The 15,560-nt window shown below is 37.7% G+C and overlaps 1 long non-coding RNA gene across 1 annotated transcript in view; it reads left to right on the plus strand.

The window, feature by feature from the left end:
• The window catches only part of LOC142026940 (uncharacterized), a 205,795-nt gene extending 201,159 nt beyond the window's left edge, over nt 1-4,636 (plus strand). The window contains exon 2 of the long non-coding RNA XR_012648951.1: nt 4,462-4,636. This is a non-coding gene — a long non-coding RNA (uncharacterized LOC142026940). The remainder of the gene's footprint in view (nt 1-4,461) is intronic.
• Nucleotides 4,637-15,560: the final 10,924 nt, after the last annotated feature.

Here is a 15,560-nt window from a genome sequence, read left to right on the forward strand (position 1 = left end):
GAAGTACAGAGCACCAGGGCCTTAGGTACTGCAAGGAAGCATGGGGACATTTTTTAAACATATGGCCACAGGTCAGGGGGCATGCATGGTCTACAAAAGGGGAAGGGAGAGAGTGGGGAAAAAAGTAGAGGCAGACAAGGTTTAGGAGGAGGGGTTTAAGAGGAGGTCTTGCAGCAGAGTCCACCCAGCAATTTTCCTGCCAGTGCTGTGGGAAGCTCCAAGTTGCACCAGCTGGGGCATTACCCCAAGATCTGGGAGAGTCTTGCAACGAGAGTGGATGTCTCCTCAAGAAAGGACACTGTGCACTGCCCCAACATGAGAAGAAAGAGCTTTGTAGAAACCTTTAATTTCAGTGGTATGCATTAACTTCAGAATTATGTATTTTTCTTACTTTAGTTCTTTGTAAAAGCTTACTGTGTAGAAACATTTTTTATGAAATAGTTGCTAAGCTGCAAAAAACCCTCAGTCACCTGACATAATTGAATAGAGCAGAAAAAGATGTCATTTTGCAAATGAAAATTATGCCAAAACATTGAGCCCAGTGTTCCCCTTTTATAATATGCATCCTTATAAAACTTCTGAAATCTAGATGAGTCTTCTAGCAAAAGGACACCAGCAACCTAATTCTGAACTAATAATGAAGTGAAACAGTAAAAATGGGACAGAACTTCTGAAGCTGGCACTGGCTTTGTTAGACATCCAGAATACAACAAAACTGATATTTCAGGCAATTATTTAGTCTGGTTAAGAATTAGTAAAAAGGTCTTTTTTTTTTTTTTTTATCTACAGTTTGTTAGCTGGAGATCTTGTATCACTATGATTGCAAGTTTTCCCAACAACTCAAGTTAAAGACAACAGCTATTTCACCACTTGGGCTGCTTAAAATGTCATTCCTTGGTATTTCATTCAGTGTAAAGCAGAACAGTAGAAATGCTGCTCCTTGCAGAGTAGCTACTACATAAAACATGTCTGTTTCACAACCTTAATACTGTATAACAGCAAAGAATAAAGCAGCAGTTACTATAAAAGGAAGAAAGGAAATAGCATGTTCACTTTCACCAACCATTTCCCCCCTTCCATAACTCAGTGAAAGGTTTTTGATGAAGAAATGTAGCCTAGTGTACAAGAACAGGATTTTATTCATTCCAGCTAAAATGGAGCCCTCTGACAGATTTCTAATGTATCCAAAAGGAATGTGTTCTCATTCTTATCAAACCTGAAGGCAACATATAGCTTGGAAAAGGATGTAAAATCAACAGCAAACAAAAATAAACCTGAAGCTAATGAATTTCATATGGGATAAAATAATATAGAGTATTTGATTATGTTAAGTTTAAATATAGTTGAACTATTTTGTTAATACAATATGTTTATTGTTCCAGTAATTCAGTAACTTATTCATTCTTTATCGCTTAAAAGACTTGTTTCTTTTTATGGCAGCAAGATGTTCAGTGTTCCTAACAGAGTCAGCATAGCAAGTGTACACAGTGGCATTTATCTGCAGGTCAGGGTAGTGATGTTTTCTCTAGATGGTGAAGCAGGACTATGTTATGTTACCACACAAGCTTAGCTGGAGCTATTTGCTTTTCTCAATTTCAAGTGGATGACTTCCTAATGACACATTGTAGGGTTATCCCAGCAGTTCTGCTGTCAAAAGTACAGCTTTTATGCTCCTTGCCTCAGGAGAAATATCTCAGTGGCATTTCAGAAAACATGACAGAATGAGCAATGATGGACAGAAAAGAACAGGGCAGGTTCTCAGTTATACTGAAAAAAGAAAGTGCTCAGGAGCTGAGACCGTGCTACATAGACAAAGTGTAATGACATGATGTGCCAAAGTGATTGTCCTTTCTATTTCTGCTATTCACAAGCTTGTTCATAACCCTTAAGTTCACTTGAGTTCATTAAGTATACCTGGGTAGGAATATCTTGGTAACTTCCATGACACAGTCAGAGTAATTTTCCTGTTTCTTGTCTCATATTTTCTGTGAATGTCCGCATGTGGAACAGTGTTCACTTCAGCTACAGATTGATGGTCACCTTGCAACTTTAAATTAGGTGATTTAATACCACAGAAGTATTATATAGACAGGTTTTCTTAACGATAGTAAATGGAAGGGTTTGCCCTGAGAAGTTTTCTCTATTATTGTCTTTGGAGGGACAGAATTATTTTAAAGCTTGTAAGATTTGGGGCACAGAAACTATTTCTTCAGTGTGAAAACAGACCTGAAAACAGGTTGTTTGGTTTGCATGACCATAAGCTTGTCTGACTCTTGCCCCCACTCTGGATTAGGCTAATAACAATAAATTTATGACTTCCTCCTGTTTCTTCTAGATAAGTTGCTGTTAATTCTAAGGCAGAGGCCAAAATCCAGTGGGAATTGATGCTGTGCTTTTCCACACTTTTTTGGTTTTTGTTTTTTTTTTTTTCCTTCCTTCTGAAAACTTTTGACTTCTATAAAAGCAAATAATTGTAAAAGCTAGAAAAATAATAAGGGAAGCTTTACTTAAAAAATATATCATATCATATCATTGTAATATCCTGCACTCTTACATTCACCTATTCATTATTTCTTTGATTTACTTAAATGGAGATTTACAGTGCTTCTCTCACACTTCATTATGCTAACTGCTTCTGACATGGAATGGAAATATCTCTCTGCATTTCAGCACACAGTCTCATGAAAAAAAGGAAATCTTTAAAAATAGTATTTATTTGCTTATTGGCAGAGAACTTCAGTAGTAATTGGGCAAAAGTTTTCCTAGTTGTTTTATTTGGCTACACCCTTTTCTTTCTCTTTTTTAGCCTATTCCTACTTTAGAGTTGGCTGGTTTGGATGACTCATCTGTGAAATGCATGGTGCATATGTCAGAGCTTATCATGTTTTTCATTGAGTTGCTATGTTCCCACTAACATTGCTGCCTCAGTAAAATCAGTACTGTCTTGCTGGACTCTTGTCTCCAGTAAAAATTTTGGTGGCAAATGCAAACAACACTATGTTAATGTGAACATTGATATATAAAGTTCATCACTATTGATAGGGGCCTTAACACAAAGCCTAAATATTTAGATTCGGTTATTTAATAGAAGATAAGTTTTCATAAGTCCCAGAATTTAAATGGGTCATTGGTTGGGGTTTTTTGAGTGGATATTTTATGATGGCTATCATTCGCAAAAAGCACTTTAAGAATAGTTAAAATTTGATGCATACTTTAAAAGTATGTAGTCAGTCAATACTGAGATGTGTACATGACTAGGATCATAGGATTAGTTAAAATGAGCCTGTTTCCCTTTGCATGCTGTTGCTGGCCTAAATACATGAGATTTGGGTACATCTGGTTTAGGCTTTTAGCATTCAGTTACACAAGATGCAAGTTCTTAGAAACTAATAACAAGTAATTCTGTTAGGTAAGAGCTCATCTGTTGGAAATGATGGAGTAAGAAAAATTCTGCTGTAACAGTCAATCAACGGATGATTGTGAAAGACTGTTGGGGGAAAATGTGGATCTTAGTATGTGTAAATCAGTGGGGTTTGGTAGAAAAAAAGAAATTAAAGTTGTTGCATTAAATGCTAGTGAGACTCCTGCTGATATAATGTACAGTTCTGACAATATTTTAGAAATATGAATTCAAAACAGAAGAAGGGCAAGGCAGATAAGAAATATGGTAAATCATATTTAGTCTAGAAACTGGAAGATGATTTCAAGCTCTCAGAACCCAGAAATTCTGCTACTGCCTCACAGAAGACCTGCAGGAACAGGTCTTACGTTATTGCTGTTAACTGGAGCATCTGCAACTTGTGAGAAGGCTGGTGTGATTTAGACTGCTTGAATTTAGCCCAGGATGGAGCATAAAGACCTTCTTCTAGGCTTGTCTTTCTTTTCCTACCTGTGAGTATCTGTGTGGGACCTGTCATCCCGAACATCTCTATATAAACAAAGCATTCACTTTTACAATGCTGGAAGAGTATGTGTTAGGTAGCTGCACAAAAAAAAAAAAATTAAATATCCTGTCACATATAAACACTTGAGGAGAGGAGAGGGAAAGAAAAAAGAGAAGAGAAGAGAAGAGAAGAGAAGAGAAGAGAAGAGAAGAGAAGAGAAGAGAAGAGAAGAGAAAGGGAAAGAGAAAAGAAAAGAAAAGAAAAGAAAAGAAAAGAAAAGAAAAGAAAAGAAAAGAAAAGAAAAGAAAAGAAAAGAAAAGAAAAGAAAGAAGAGAAGAAAAGAAAAGAAAAGAAAAGAAAAGAAAGAAGAGAAGAAAAGAAAAGAAAAGAAAAGAAAGAAGAGAAGAGAAGAAAAGAAAAGAAAAGAAAAGAAAAGAAAAGAAAAGAAAAGAAAAGAAAAGAAAAGAAAAGAAAAGAAAAGAAAAGAAAAGAAAAAAGAAAAGAAAAGAAAAGAAAGAAGAGAAGAGAAGAAAAGAAAAGAAAAGAAAAGAAAAGAAAAGAAAAGAAAAGAAAGAAGAAAAGAAAAGAAAAGAAAAGAAAGAAGAAAAGAAAAGAAAAGAAAAGAAAAGAAAAGAAAAGAAAAGAAAAGAAAAGAAAAGAAAAGAAAGAAGAAAAGAAAAGAAAAGAAAAGAAAAGAAAAGAAAAGAAAAGAAAAGAAAAGAAAAGAAAAGAAAAGAAAAGAAAAGAAAGAAGAGAAGAAAAGAAAAGAAAAGAAAGAAGAAAAGAAAAGAAAAGAAAAGAAAAGAAAAGAAAAGAAAAGAAAAGAAAAGAAAAGAAAAGAAAAGAAAAGAAAAGAAAAGAAAAGAAAAGAAAAGAAAAGAAAAGAAAAGAAAAGAAAAGAAAAGAAAAGAAAAAAGAAAAGAGAAAAGAAGAGAAGGGAAGGGAAGGAAAGGAAAGGAAAGGAAAGGAAAGAAGGGAAGGAAAGGAAAGGAAAGGAAAGAAAAAGGAAAGGAAAGAGGAAAGGAAAGGAAAGGAAAGGAAAAAGGAAAAGCACGAAGTGCTAGGCCTTTAAGTAAAGTTCTCCTGTAAGATACAGACTTTTTCCAGATTTTTACAGATAAATTGGGAAACTGCAGATAGTCCTGAATTTTTTTCTCATGCTACTTCATTTCAATTAAGTTACAAATAGCATAAATGTATCATAGGCACAATCTCATTATGTGATATTTTGCTCTTCTGATATAGAGACCTAGATAAAATCTTGAAGCACAGTTGCATTCATTAATAATAAATCAATTAGTCAAGGTAGCAATGGTCTGACAGATGGTGATGTGAGCAGGGATGTGAATGGGAAGACAAACACTCTTTGGGAAACAGTCTCAAATGTGAAAAGTACAAACCAGCTGCAACAGTTGCAAAGTTCTCACCTAATAACAGCATTGAAAAGAATTAACTGCAAATCTGGAAGACTCAGCTAGATGAAAGGGCAACAGTCTTAGACCTACTTCAGGCTAGAGGCAGAGCCACTTATGGAATTTCACACTATTAGAGGGACTTATTAAAAAACAATTATTGGGTAAACCCAGGATACTTCTCAGAAATACATTGGGCCAGTTATTGAATAGCAGAAAATTAACCTATCCTTTTTTTTTCTCTGCTGGCTTCATGGCACTTTTGCATGCAAAGGCTTGGAGCCATGGACCAAGCAAGCTGAAATCCCTTGGAACCTTTGAACTCTTGGCTGTGCCTGGGAGCCAAGGACTGTAGCAGGAATTCTGTGGACTCCTCAAAGCTCTGCCTGACTTCCAGGATTTTGGCTCCTAGGGTTACAATGGGTTGTCTGGAAGTCCTGAGTGACCTGGATCCTTCCTGCAGAACCAGAAGACTTGGGGTCCTGAGACAGAGCTTCCTTACTAAGGTATTTCCCTGGACTGGATTCCATAAAATTAAAAAAATGATAATTTTCTGCCAAACTGGATCAAACAAAATTCCAAAATAAGGAAATAAAACCCTTGCAAACTAGAAATCCCACATTTCATCTAATTTTGTCTCTAGGAAGACTATTTTAATCGATGGGTTATCCCACTGCTAGATGAAATTCAATTTCTGTTTTTCTTGTGAGCTGTTACAGGTTGCAGATAAGGAAAGTAATGCTCTGTTTAACAATGAGAGCCATTAACCCTGCAAAACATTCTAACCCAATTATTGTAACAAAATGTGAAATGTTGTGACAGGTTGACCCTGGCTGGACTCCAGGTGCCCACCAAAGCCATTCTATCACTCCCCCATCCTCAGCTGGACAGGGGAGAGAAAAATATAACAAAAAGCTTGCGGGTTGAGATAAGGACAGGAGAGATCATTCACTAATTACCGTCACGGGCAAAACAGACTCAGCTTGGGGAAAATTAATTCAATTTATTACAAATCAACCAGAGTAAGGTAAAGAGAAATAAAACCAAATCTCAAAACACCTTCCCTCCACCACTCCCTTCTTCCCGGGCATAACTTCACCCCCGGATTTCTCTACCAACCCCCCCCAGCAGCACAGGGGGACGGGGATGGGGTTTACGGTCATCACACGTTATTTTCTGCCGCTTCATCATCCTCAGGGGGAGGGCTCATCACACTCTTCCCCTGCTCCAGCGTGGGGTCCCACCCACGGGACAGTCCTCCACGAACTTCTCCAACATGGGTCCTTCCCAGGGGCTGCAGTTCTTCACAAACTGCTCCAGCATGGGTCCTTTCCACGGGGTGCAGTCCTTCAGGAGCACACTGCTCCAGCGTGGGTCCCCCACAGGGTCACAAGTCCTGCCAGAAAACCTGCTCCGTGGGCTCCTCTCTCCACAGATCCGCAGGTCCTGCCAGGAGCCTGCTCCAGCGCGGGGTTCCCACAGGGTCACAGCCTCCTTCGGGAACCCACCTGCTCCAGCGTGGGGTCCTCCACGGGCTGCAGGTGGAGATCTGCTCCACCGTGGACCTCCCTGGGCTGCAGGGGGACAGCCTGCCTCACCAGGGTCTTCCCCACGGGCTGCAGGGGAATCTCTGCTCTGGCGCCTGGAGCATCTCCTCCCCCTCCTTCTTCACTGACCTGGGTGTGTGCAGGGTTGTTTCTCTTACATGTTCTCACTCCTTGCTTCGGAGGCTGTTTCTCCCCGTCTCAACTTTTTTTTCCATCTTAAAAATGTTATCACAGAGTCGTTACCACTATCGCTGATTGGCTCGGCCTTGGCCGGTGGCGGGTCCGTCTTAGAGCCGGCTGCTATCGGCTGTCTCGAACACAGGGGAAGCTTCCAGCAGCTTCTTACAGAAGCCACCCCTGTACCCGCCCCCCCCACAAAAAACCTTGCCACACAAAACCAATACAAATGTATATGCCAACAACATGGTCTAATTGGGCAAAATCGACCCATGTAAACAATTTTGTAATTAAACTGAGGGCAGTGATAGTCCAGGTTTAAAATTATAGAGCATTAGGGCAAGATACCCCATTCAGAGCAAGTATGGGTAAACCAGCATTATTTGAAAAGAAAGAAAAAGCTGTACACTAAATCTAATCTTGATTTTTTTTTTCCCCTGTATTTTCAGGCATTGGGCTGGGCTCCAAGTAGAATTTAAGAAAATCTAAAAATTATTATATGCTTTGTAAGTGTTGTTCTCTTCTACGTGGTGTGTCTTGCTCTGAATTCTGTGCTGAAAATAAGCCATCCAACAGTCAGGAGGTAAAAAAAGTAACACAGGATGTGAAATCACTCTTCTTATGAAACCTCCACATGGACATATAAAAATAATGCATTCTTTGAGGCAACTGGAATGGCACAAGATATGAATATCAGAATAACTATTGATATGTTTTGATGAAGAGTGAGACAGTATAGTTCTTTCCAGCATTGAAAAGAGAGGTTTTAAATTCAAAATGCAAATAACAACTTCCATGATTTATAGCCTAAATCCAGTTTGCATGAGCCAAGTCAAGTACCTTAGGAGAGCGCTGTTTCTACCTAAACTGCAATAAGTACTCCTTTGTCATACATATCTGGGTGTATTAACCAATGTGGTCTTACTTGGCCCAGTGGATGAACCTTCACAGCCCTGCAGACACCTTTGAGAACACCATATTTCCTGGCCTCTCAGTGGACCAAGATATTGGGGCAGACTCAAAGCACACAGCTTAGCTGGCATGTTAGAAGGTAATATCAGGGTACCTAGATTTTAATGGTATGCTCCACCACATGCCCCCCAAAAGTATAGACAAAGAGTCTCTATCCAAAAAGTGTCTGTATTCAAAAAGAACAAGGTTGGAAAAAGCCAACCTGGATTTGCAAAGGGTGGACTGTGCCTGACCAACCTCACTGCCCTCTCTGGTGAGTTAGCTGACTCCATCAATGGGTGGAGAGCAGCAGATGTTTTTACCTTCACATTAGCCAGGCTTTCAGTATGGTATCTCATAACATCCTCATAGCAAACCTGTGGAGGTACAGACTGGATGAGTGGGCTATTAGGTGGGTTAAAGACTGCCTAGATTGTCACGCTCAAAGGATAGTGCCAACAGTTGGAAGACCAGTTACTAGTGGCGTACCTTGGGGGCTGATCCTGAAACCAATACCGTTTTATATCTTTAACTCACATGATGGGATGTAGTTCGTTGGTGAGTTCACAAACGAGACTAAGCTGTAGGGAGCGTTTGATAAACTGGAGAGCAGTGCTGCTCAAAGGGATCAACTGAGGTCAAAGGGACCTCAATAATCTGAAGAAATGGGCAGACAGGAATCTAATGAAATTCAACAAAGACACTTGTGGAGTTATGCCCATGGGATGGACAAACTCAATACTCCAGGCTGACTGCTGGAAAGGGACTTTGAAGAAAATAAGTTGTGAGGGTCCTAGTGGGCAACAAGTTGAATATGAGTCAGCAATGTGTCCTTGAGGTAATGAAGGCTAACTGCATACTTGGCTGCATTGGCGAAGTGTGGGAAGCAGGTTTAAGAAAGACATTGTTTTCCTCTATTCAGTACTCATAAGGCCTCAACTGGACTATTATGCTGAGTTTCCAGTCTCCCAGTACAAACAAGATGTTGACAAACTGTAAGATGTCCACCAAGATGGCTGGGGAACTGAAGGACAGGAGTTACTAAGAGAGGTTGAGAGAACTGGGTTTGTTCAGTCCTAAGAAGAGAAAGTTAACAGGGTGACCTTCTTACTATCTTCAACTACTGTATGTGAGGGTGTAGAGCCAGACTTGCCAGGACACAGCAGAACACAGAGACAGGATGAAAGGTAGCAGGCTCAAGTTACAGCAAGGGAATTTCCAGTCATATACTAGAAATAAAATCAAGATTATCCACTGTGGCAGGTGCCACTGGGGAACTTCTAAGCTAAAAGGTGTGGAGAATTTGACTGGAAAAGGTTTTGAGCAACATGACATACCTTTGAATTTTTCTTTGCTTGTAGGTGGTGTTGGGACTGGATGACCTCCAGAAGTGCCTTCCAGTCTATGTTTTCTGTGATTTTGCACTGCAGCACCCTCAAGCCACACCCCTGATCTTACAGCCATTGGCTGCCTGGATGGACCAAAATTTTGATAGTATCAGCATTATCCCCTCTCCATCCACTATCTCCATCTTACTAACTTTCACAGCCCATGTACTGTTACCGCTTGCATGCTGCTGCCTACTTCAGCACTGCAACTGCATCCCACTGCTCCTACCAGCCAAGATCTGTTTCTTACATACAGACATGACCATAAATGATGTTACTTCATCCTTTGACAGGTTTTATATACAGCTGAATCTATTACCTGCCCAGCGTATCATCCTTCTCTTCCACTTAGTAGAGGATACCCATTTCTGAGTAGACACTCATACAACTATGTGAACTTCCAGGCTTAAAAACAAAAAGCCCTGAAAATAGAAGTCTTCATTTACCTGTAAATTGTATCTTAAATTACGGTTGCACTTTACTTGCATTTTCTCTTAGCCCTAATTAATTTTTCTAGCTTTCTCCCTTTCCTCTAGTGACAACAGATACAGAAGGACAGGCTATGCAAGACCCAGGCAGCTTGCACAGAATTAGCATGCTCTGATGGTGCTGGCTAGTTAAGTTTGTAGATGCACCTCAGAAACACAGACCAAAGCACTCTGCCTCCAGGTATCACATTTTTGGGGAGATAAAATGTTTGTGGTAACATAGTCCTCCCAGAGCTGGAGCATGGCTATAATTTTCTTCTATCTTTTTCTATAGCCTGGTAAAATCAAGTTCAGTGTTCAGAGCACTAGCACAGTAGCTACACTACATTGATAAAAGTCCTTGATCTGTTACAGGTTTTCTGTGTTATCTGGTTTTCTGCCCTTCATTACTGTTTGTGAGGAAGGGTAATAGGACTTCTCTACCCTGTTTATATGCAGTAAAAAGTACTAAATATGAGAGGGATACTGTAGTAACATGCAATGTATATGTCTTTGGTATATATGCACTCACTTTTTTGCTAACAGATGCTTACTAAATTATTTTTTTTACAAGTATGCCAAGTTCTGGTTTAGAGTCTTTATTTTCTCTTCTCAGAATTGAATCAAAAGCCTGATTTTTTTTTCACTATAAATTAATTCTCTGATCTCTGTTCTAGACATTTAAAGATAAAGATAATATACAACATGAAAAAATAAACAGACTCTATCTTGTTAGATTGATTGGATTTTTCTTCACTTGGTAACTGTAGCACAAAGCTTATGGTCTTGTGGTTCAAAACCAGAAGTCTACTGGCAATATTCATTACACACTTCCAAATTCTGTGTCAAAATCCTTACCTATATTACCATAGTTTTAAGACTGTCCCTGGACAGTCAACAGTATGAACACATTGTAGTGTCACATATGCTAACATATTTTAATCTCAAAAATCTTGAAGAGGAAAAAATTAATCTGAAATACATAAAAAGGAGTGATTTTTTTTTAAAGGGGTAGCTGACATTTGGTTTCAAAAATGAAACTTTATCATCAGTATTAAGCATATAGAAATAAGTTATTCTGAAATATGGGAAAAATCTAAACTAAGCTGATTATCATGTGATTTGTCACTGTGGGTTTTACAGTATTTTTATAAAAACAGTCTGTGAAGTGAGGCAGTAAGTCACCCATTTCAAGTGTAAGAAGAGTTTATTAGGCTGGCCTTGAAGCAGTGGTAAAAGCAAAGATTGTAAAATTAAAATCTTTTAAGTTTATCTGTCATAACAACCTTAAAGCATATTTATTGGCACATAAAAAATAGTATTATTAATAAAAAAATTGTTCTCCTGTTTTTTTCTTCATTTTAGATAAAATCCTGCAGTCTGCAATCTTCAGTAATCTGGGATTATACTTACATTGAATTATCCAACAGGCTAACTGGATATGGAAATTAATTTTGCTATTAGATTCTGATGTCTCATTCACGATGATGCTATTAAGAAGACCACATAAATCAGTTAGTATAATTGTGAAAATGGAAATTAAACTTGTCTTTTACTGAACTATTGTTCATGTTTAAAGGTTGAAATCTTTTAGTCTGATCCTTTAAGCATAGCAGGAATAGTGTACACCTAAGTGAACTTCTAATGAATTGGCTCATTTTCAGATTTTTAGACACAAATATGTCTGATTTTAATACAGCAATTAATCTCTACAATGTCCTTATTAATTCTCTCTTGATTATATATAAATTTATTCATTGTAAAATGAACATTTTGCAAGTACTGCCTAAAAGAAATGTTCTCTTTGCATTTCTTTACATTGTAATTTGCTTTTGTTTTTAAATTTTGCAGTTAATGGAAAACATCATCAAGATGTTAGCAGAAAAGCAACAAACCAGTATAATCTATCTTGAGAAAACAAACCAAACTTTTTCCATGATACTTGAAAAGTGCTGCTAGCAGTTCTCTAACTGCTCAGATAAAGTGAAAAAATCTAGGAAAACTCACAGTAAGAGCTAAAAGTACTAATCAGATCCCCTCTCATCAGTGAGAAGATCTTACAGATACCAACAACAAGTGTTTCCAATATTTATGTTTAATATTTGCTTTTTATATTTGTGCTGAGATTTCTACACACAATTTCCTGTGTGAAGTTACTTCTGAAATTAATCACAAAACTTTATATCCCTGACCATTTGAATGTGCAAGTCTATTGACTGAGGAGCAAGAATTGCACCCTTAGTAATATAATAAGGCAATGATGAAAAATTACCATCAATTTCAACCAGTTTACTATGTTGTTTATGGCAAAGAAAATATTTTAACTGACTCCCTGCTCTGCCACACAGCAATGGCTGCTACTGCCTTTTAAGAACAGCAGACACCACTGTTTTGCCTTGGACGTAGGAAACATGGATGTAGATTAAAGGGAAAGTATTAGTAATAATTGTATTCTCTCAGATCACCTCAACCAACTAAAAACAGTTGGGTTAAAATAAATCTATAAAAATAAACTTAGGTGGGTGACAACAGTTGTGTTCACACAGTATATTTCCCAAAGATTTTGGAATAGCTAACTGGGTGTCCTTGAGTGTTAATAGTGCCTTTCTGTGTGATACAACAGACTTCAGATTTATTGTATCTTTTTTTATCCTGACATTTAGCATTATGCTTTGCTGGTCACAACATTCTGCATATGTCAGATGTCAGCTCTCCACTTGATCTGATGGCATGTAATTGAATAGGGCATGACTTGAAGTGGTAGTGTTTTTCAGCCAAAGGTTTTACAAATGCATTTATTCATCTGTCAGTAAATGGGCTTTTAGAAAATAACTAGATATAAAGTTTTCACATATTGTGAATACCTCAAGTCTTATTTCTGGTGCAGCTGCCTCCCCTATCACATCCTTTCCTGAAGACATCACCATCCACAGCTCAGGCTGTGTGATGGTTTCCCAGCTGAAGTCTTGGTAAAACCTCTTGTACCAAAGCCATGGCTACTTCCCTGCTCCAGCAAGAACTTGCTGTCCTGGTAATTGCTGCAGGCATCCCTCACCTTCCTTTGGCTGTGTTCTCAAGATCAACTATATCCCGTCAAGGACATCTGGACAGCAGTTGTATCATAGACTTGGTACTTCTCCTCAATTTTGAAGAGCAGTTGTACCTTATGTGGATAAACTGTTAGACCCTCAAGTGAAACCTGGCACCAGCTGTGTGATGCCTTGGTTCCTATTCAATACATCCCCAGGAAACATGAAAGAGTTCAGGCAGGAGCCCTCACAACAGGAAAATTGGCTTTATCTCAGACTGTGAAGGAAATCTGCAAGTAATTAACATAAACATCAGTGACCAGTGGAAGCAGGGTGCTAAACAACACAAATACTCACCTCCTTCTTACCAAGATCGGGTTGGTGTGATACTACATATTGTATTCCTAATATAAAATTGGGATTTGTGTGTGCATCTGTCTTAAAACTAATATTTTAAAGGATTTCAACATAGCATTCTTTCAGCAGCAGTGACGGTTGTTAGCAGTGTATATTCTGTCACTGAGAATAATCCCAGAAGACTGTATTGCTGACTTGGGTCATTGACCCATATACAAATGACATGTTTCCATGTGGTGGGACATGTCAACTACATGCCATGCTGGGCAGAAAGAAGAATCTAAATTTAGGAAGACAATTTACCTAGTCAGATACAATTACCCCATCTGTAACTTGTCCCTAACTAATCAGTGCAAAAATCTCATTTTCTGTTAAGTGTCTTAGAGTTTGGGGTTTTTTTTCTGATTTTTTTGAAATTTTTTTTTTTATATATATATTATCTTGAGAACAGTTCTGGCAATACTACTGTGCTGCATCAGAGCCAGAATATCTAAGCCAAATTAACCTAGGCAGAAAATTGCCACCTAAGTTATCAATATCATTCTTGGTCATCAGTTAATGAGCTTTAGAAACATATTTATGAAACAACTACTCAATTAATTTTAAAATATTTACAAGTGTTTTTTCCCTAAATAATTAAAAAACCCCTGCTTTTAGAAGAATTGTATCTGGATGTTATATTGTTTTGCAGTCTGAATCATTGACCGGAAAGTCTGAATTAGTAGCTTTGATTTATACTTGAAGGTAACATCTCAAGCACTAGTTATTTCAGCAAAGTCAGATATAACCAAACTTGGAAAAAGCAATTTCCTTTTTCTCAGACACTCAAGTAGCAGTGAATAAGAAAGCAAGAACCTCTGAACTCTCAGAGAAGGTTCTGCATGTTCATCTTCCTGACCCTGAGTTCTGCAAATCTTCTCAGCTTTGTAGTTGCATAAGAATTTAGAATATGATCTGACCATCTATCATTTAGATAGGCAGAAGAACACTGTGGATATTAGAAAACAACTATAACTGTTCTGAAAAGAAATCACACAGAAATGAAACAAAACCTTGACGCAAATATTCTTTTGCCTCTTTAGGTACTGATAATATCCCATGTAAAGTACATAGCAGGTTGCCCATATTTCATGTATGTTGAGGGAATCATGGTACGGCTCTTGCTTGCTTTCTTTGAAAGTCTTAGGCAGTATATTTAAATCTGTATACAAAAAATTGTCATTCTATAGAAACATTACTTTTTCATGGCAAACTGACTTTCAAAGATGCTTGATAATTATATTTAATAGCCCACTGTAATTAAATATGGGCCACAGAAAATGAATTTTAATAGGAACAGATAACGAATTTATGTACTCTAGCTTTTATCACTGTCTCTAAAGAAAAAAAATAAAACTGTTCAAAAAATTGACAGTCTTTAATTTGCAACATTATATGCTGCAGTGTTTGGTGTATATATAGAGTAACATACATCCAAAAGTATCACAGTATGTGTTTGAATGCACGTGTTAGTTCAAATATGGAAGACATGTATAATGCTGAACCAGCTACATTGCATTTAAGATTTGTATTTTTCAAGTTCACCAAGAATTTTTCTTTAAAGGAGAGAAAACAGAACTGCTGTAAAACAAGCCAGTTAAATCAAATCTTTATTTTTCCAGTTGACAGAAATAAAACAGAATTTAAAAAAAAAAAAAAAAAAGTCTTCAAATTCCATTTAGATCTTCCCTGTAGGCATAATTACCCTTCCCAGAATATTTTCAAGATAGTAAGGAACAAAATTATAAAAAAAAAATACTTTAAGCAAAATCTAAGCCACCCAGTTATCAACCTCTTGACAGATGATCAACTCTCTAGATAGGGCATTTTGTTGTTTTTTCTGGGTTGGGTCTTTTTTCAATGGATCTATCATGATTAATCTCCTTTTGAGATTGCTTGCTATAGTAATCGTATTGTCCATATGGCATTAAAGTAATTTACAGAGCACTAAGATTCTTATTTGACCATGCTTCAGATTTCTCATAAAATAAATCTGCCATCATTTTTGCTGGCAAACACATTTGTGTTTCATGAAATGACTAAAGCCAGTCTATTTTTCCTCATATCTGGAAATATAAAAGATAACATCACCACCACCACCACCCCCCCAAAAGTAATCCTATGCCTTCTTCTCTGTGCAGATGATGAACTGAAACATAAAAAATGCAGTGAAACACGATTCTTCCTGCCCACACTGCTGTCAACATGGCAACCTCTGTTGCCAGGTGGGGATTTTTCTCCTACATCACAGTAACTATGTCCAAATGCCAGAAAAACTCCTTAATCAGTCTGAACTGAAATTTCAAATA

Source organism: Buteo buteo, chromosome Z (assembly GCF_964188355.1).
Source record: "Buteo buteo chromosome Z, bButBut1.hap1.1, whole genome shotgun sequence".
In the NCBI taxonomy this organism is placed as follows: Eukaryota; Metazoa; Chordata; class Aves; order Accipitriformes; family Accipitridae; genus Buteo; species Buteo buteo.